Consider the following 5,923-nt stretch of genomic DNA (forward strand, 5'->3'; position numbering starts at 1 on the left):
TGTTAAATTTCTAACAGTTGCATGGGCAATAAATGACAAGGATGCTCCAGAATCAAATAAAACTTTAACAGGAGTGGAGTTGATAGAAAATGTACCCGTGACAACGTCTCTACGAGCCTCTTCTTCACTAGCCGTCATCATGTACAGCTTCCCTTTGCCCTTATCTTGGGAACTAGTTGCATTGTTACATTAGAGACTTGGTTGCTGGTATTGGTAGCGGGCTTGGAATAGTTAGAATTCCCATTGTAATTACCTCCCCCGTTACCATTCCCGTTACCATTTCCGTTTCGGGGCTTGTCCCCATAGTTCCCTTCCTTTGGCCATTGGGGTTTAGCTTGTTTTTCGAATAGCATTCATAGGCTCTATGCCCCATCTTCCCACATTCCCGGCATTCAACCTTGTTACCCTCACAATCCTTACCAGGGTGGTTGTTCGGGCACTTTCTACACCGATATACACGCTCAGGTCTGCGGTTATTGGTGTTATTGTTGCGGTTGTTGTTGTTGTTGTTGTTGGATTAGGGTTATTGTTGGGTCCCTTACCAAAATTTCTCTGAGGGTTTTGATTATTCTGGTTCCCGTTGTGCTTTTTCTCAAACTTTGGCCCTCAGGGTTTGGGTTATCCTTACGTTTCTCGCCCAGCTTACCCCCTTCCTCCCTTTTCCTGATAGCATAAAGGTGGGCAGCTTTGCCAAACACATGGTCCAGAGAGGTGAATGTATCTCCCCCCAGTCTACCCTGCAGGTCAAGGGTAAGTCCCAATTCAAAACGTGAGGCTTTAGCCTCCTCAGTAGGGGCAATCTCTGGGGCAAACCTCATCAGTTCAATAAATTTTCGGTAATATTCCTCTACCGACATGGTCCCTTGTTCCAGCATCATGAACTCTTGGGCTTTTTGTTTCTTAAGATACGGAGGGTAGTACTTGTCTCTTAGGGCCTTTTTAAAAGTTTCCCACCCGAAACCCGGTTGGCTGAGAAGGTTGTCCTTAGCCTGGGTCCACCAGAAATGGGCATCCCCCTGCAGATAGTAACTAGCTAAGGGCACTGTTTTCTCGTCAGGACAGGTTAGGTGAAGAAAAGCTTATCAAATTCCCCAACCCAGTTTTCCAACTCTTCAGGTCCCCCTTTTCCATTTAGTATAGGTGGGTTCCTACGGGCCACTTTTTCAGATAGGTTCCCATCCCGGCTGTGACCTTGGGCTAAGTTGGCTGTAATCTGTACTAGGTCACGTATCGATTGCTCGATGTTAAGAGAGGTGTCAGGGGCGCCTCCCGATCGAACCATTCTGCGCTGAAATTAACATAGTAGCTATTTCAGTGACTTACACATAATTTTTTGTTTTAACTTATTCAACGAATACACATTTAACATATAACATATATTGCGAACACCTTTAAGTCTGTACTGACTTGCATTACAATCATCCAAAATAAGATGCCATAATTAACAATAAAAGATAATACTATGCACTATTATTGAAAATGGGAATGTAATATTTGTAAAGAAATACTATATATATATATATATAAATCAAATAATGTTACTCCCTAATCGGCATGCAAGCCTTATTATCCCTAACATAACAAATGAACAAAAACGATCAAAATAAAACAAAAATCCTAATCCTACATATATGTTCAAAAGAACTATGGGCCAAGACGGTGAGCTTCATCCTCTGATCCAGAATCCTCCATCCCTCCATCAAGGTCAATCTCATCTGCCTCAGGCTCGCCGTCCTCAAAGAATATATCTCTAGTATGGGTCCTGGTCTTCCTCGGGTCTTCTTCCTCGATGGGATCCTCCTCCTCAATGGGATCCTCCTCCTCAATGGGATCCTCCTCCTCAATGGGATCCTCCTCCTCAATGGGATCCTCCCCTCAATGGGATCCTCTTCCTGAACAGGATTCTCATCCTCAACAGGGTCTTCATTCTCAGCAGGGTCCTCTCCTCAACTGGTATATCCTCTAGTGGAGGTGGCTCATCATCATCATCCTCCCCATGTAACCCTGGTACAACCTGGACCCCACCCAACACTATAATGAAGGTCCTATTGTTCCTTTCATCATCAGAGACGTAAGTGACTGTCCTAAGATTCTGAAAGTCATCGGCTAAAACTCATCCTCAAATGGCTGGTATCTTGGCCTTTTGCCACAGGTGCTGATGGCGGTTCAGGTATGACCCCTGGGTTCTCAGAATTCCCATCTATGGCCCTATTGCTCGAACTTTCCCTTTCAGATGAAGTAGAAGGGTTTTGACCCCTGGTCTCACGAACCCTCCACTCATTCTCGCAGTATTTAAGGTCAGTGAGGAAGTGCTTTTCGGAAGGAAGTTCTGTATCCGTAGGTATGCTTATTCCTATTGAAATACCCTTCTGGAGTCCACATATCCCCATACCTACGATGAACAAATCTATATGGCTCTATATCTGGAACATAACGAAGCATGAAGTGTATCCTAGAGCCCTCAGATCGTAACCATGTTCCCCTTGCATAATTCTGTAATCCATAGCAGACTTCATTTTAAAGAACCACATATCCCAGTCTTCCCCTACTTGTTTCATCAAAAAGTCCTACAGCCTATGTCGTGAACCATCTGTGAAAGTAAAAAAAAATAGAATAGTCTAAGTTTTTGTAAAGAGGTAAATGCTCATTTTAACTTTGAAATCCACAAGTGAAATCAAGCTCATTCGATCAATAAAATAGTTTTTATACTTAAATAAGTTTTGAGTCTAATCAATTTAGACCTATCTTTGTACACTCTCTTAATCTAGTCACATTTGAAGATTTCAAGAACTTTCACATTTCAATTACACAGAGAGCACATACAAGTTCGAGATACAAACAAAGTCAATGATAACATGCCTATGACTTAATGCACATGACATGATCTATATGCTCCTAGCCCATACTACCCGTTTTGAAATCGTTTCGAAAACGTCTTTGAAAATAGGAGCTTCTGGCTCTGAATCCAGTTTTGTAACACCCCCAAAATCCATACACGTCTAATGCTACGTCGCATCGACTTTGGGAGTGTTACCGCCGCGATGGAACGCAAGGCATAATTAGAAATACGGTAACTCAAATTCATTGTCTCAAAACCAAATTGCAGCGGAATAGAAAATGTAATTACAACTCGGGAATCATAGATGACCCCTCTTTATTCAAACTCAAACCATGTAATAATGTTCTATAAAATTCATTAATGATCAAACCAAAAGTTAACTTCAAACTACAGTCTAGCCCCCATATGCTTGATGTCATGCAGCAGCACCAGCTCACCTAGTCTGCTCCCCATTGAAGTATCAATAGTTCATCACAGGACAACAAACACATAATAACACACAGGTCAGCTATGCTGAGTACGTAATGAACCATTGAAACTATATGAACATAAATGATGCATACATTACAACTGTTATATGAACCTACGTTATCTCACATCCTTTAATCTTTCATTATTTGGCATCGAACGGGCACCGTCATCTTACTAGAATCATACGGGCTACTGAATCCTTAATAGACAACTTGGTCTATTAGATGAAATGCAAATACGGTTTTGTTCCGTCTCACACCCATCACCTTAGTATGCATACCCCCAAGATCGAACGGAACCTTCCGCCTACTTGAGTTATCAAAATATAAGGACACTACTGTCGTCACAGTAGGCCTGCGTAGGAGTGTAGGACAAGTCCTACACTCCCCCCATTGTTCTATACTTGTAGGGAGTCCAACTACAAGTATCGCCATAATCTTCTTTTATTACCAATCATTCTTTTATAACTTTAAGGAGTCATTTACATACTCTCTTAATTACCAAACTCAATCTTATCCCTAGTAACACTCTTGTTACTCTATAGATCAGATTAATAATGCTGATGTTACACTACGATAGAACTTCGCATTTCAATGCAACATATTTCAATGCATCATATTGATTTCACGTTATAAACGTCTAACCAAACAATCACAATCAAAGTTCCCTATCATGGTACTAGGTTCCAATAACATGAACTGCAACCTAAACATGATACTAAGCTTTGAAAGTAAACTGGTACGCGTACGTACCTTGTAACGGAGAATTTTCGCTGACTTAATAGAACGAGCCGCTTATGAAATTGGGACCTAAATCGTTAAAACAAAGCTTTAGTGTTACGTCCTTGATAACACTAACAACTACTACGTACTAAGACCATAACGATCTAATGATTCGAATTACGCAATAGTTAAAACCTTATTCAGAACTTTCGTTATAATTCTAATCTAGTGAATTTAACGTCTTTTAGAAGTCAGAATTAGTGAATAACTAAGTTATTTAGTAACATTAGTCCACTATTTTACCAATCCAAAATGTCATAAGTCCAGCCTGTCTTATGTCCAAAAGTCAAGTCATATGTCCAAAAGGTAAGTCATATGTCCAAAAGGTAAGTCATATGTCCAAGAGTAAGTCATAGTCCAAAAGGTAAGTTCCATGTCCAAAAGTAAGTTCCATGTCCAAAGGGTAATCATAGTCCCAAAGTCAGATTTCATGAAACAGGTTACTCATGAAACATAATAATGTAACTAATAATAATACACACTCTCCTCTTTAATCTTATTCCAATTACAAACCTAACCAGAATTTTACTTAAAACAGAACAATAACTTAACTGTTAAACAATCTAATAATTTACTAAAACTCTAAATTACTAATTATTAATTACAAACCTTACTTAATTACGAAAACAGTAAATCTAAATAATAAAACTGATATAATAATTTAGGTGCATAAGTTATACCGCTAAATCTCGCCGGCAAAAGAACTCCGGCGACCGACCTCCGGAATCGAAACACCACACCACACGAGTGCACAGTAGCCTCGCCCGGTTTCGCTCGTCGCCCACGGACACCCACACCAGCCTTGCTGGTTCGCACAATCCCCGCGCAACAACCGAAACCCTCGTGCGACAGAACTCGCACAAACCACGCACCAACCTGCGACGATTTCTCGCAGCCTTTCGAACACCGTCGCGCACAACTCGACACGCCTGCGCACCGCTCGAACCAAACCTCGCGCAGCCTTCGTCGCTCGCAACCTCGGCACACCCTCGTCGCTCGCAACCTCGGCACACCCTCGTCGCTCGCAGCGCGAGTTCGCACCACTCGAGACTACGCCGCGCGACCCTCAAACACCGACTGAGAGGGAATCCGAGAGAGGAAGAAAGAAAATCTGAGGGAGAGAGGCTGAAAAATTCGAGAGAGAGAGAAGAAGGGAGAAATCGGCTGAGGAGAGAGTGAGGAGAGAGAAAAGTCGGCTGGGAGAGAGGGAGAAGAAAGGGTTTAGGGTTTTTTTCTGAAATTCCATCTTCTTTTCTTTTTATACTCCCTTCCAAAAGGTAGTAACCCTAGGTCGATTAGGTTACTCTTTAAAAAAATTCCGGAAATTCCTAACAACTTCATATTACTAATAATTTATTCCTATTAACTTGTAAATAAATTAAAATACCTTTTTATTAATTCTTTTATATTTTCTTAATTAGTACGAAATTAGTATTAAAAATACGGAGTATTACACACCCACTGTGAGGCCGAGAGCTAGATCATCAATTCTCTTCCAGTACCATCTACATGTTCAAATCAATGAACACTAACGAGGTGGAAAAGCTTCTATGATCAGATGAAGGCAAAGTTATATGGCTGAATTGAAAAAGTCCAACGAACGACTATTCCCAGACTTTACCTCGTCAGAAGAGAGAAAGTTGCAAGAATAATTAGCATTGACGAAAGCACCAAATAACGACGTCGATTCAGCACCAAATACATTCCTACCGTGTATCCCTTGTCCGACTCAGAAAGCACAGAAATAGAAGATGATGAAATTTTTTTGGCAATGAGGCACAAGGAGATCAAGACACAGGAACACCAGAGAAAGTTCCACTAAACGAAGGCG

General features: G+C 41.2%; 1 long non-coding RNA gene across 1 annotated transcript; it reads right to left on the reverse strand.

Annotated features, from left to right (window-relative positions):
• Window positions 1-3,084: 3,084 nt before the first annotated feature.
• Window positions 3,085-5,394, reverse strand: LOC125492547 (uncharacterized). The gene is made up of 3 exons (XR_008967414.1): window positions 4,773-5,394; window positions 4,063-4,119; window positions 3,085-3,281 (listed from the first exon to the last, which is right to left on the reverse strand). It is a non-coding gene; the product is annotated as an uncharacterized LOC125492547 (long non-coding RNA).
• Between the last annotated feature and the right edge of the window lie 529 nt (window positions 5,395-5,923).

The sequence above is a fragment of the Beta vulgaris genome, chromosome 8 (genome assembly GCF_026745355.1).
Source record: "Beta vulgaris subsp. vulgaris cultivar EL10 chromosome 8, EL10.2, whole genome shotgun sequence".
NCBI classification, from domain to species: domain Eukaryota; kingdom Viridiplantae; phylum Streptophyta; class Magnoliopsida; order Caryophyllales; family Amaranthaceae; genus Beta; species Beta vulgaris.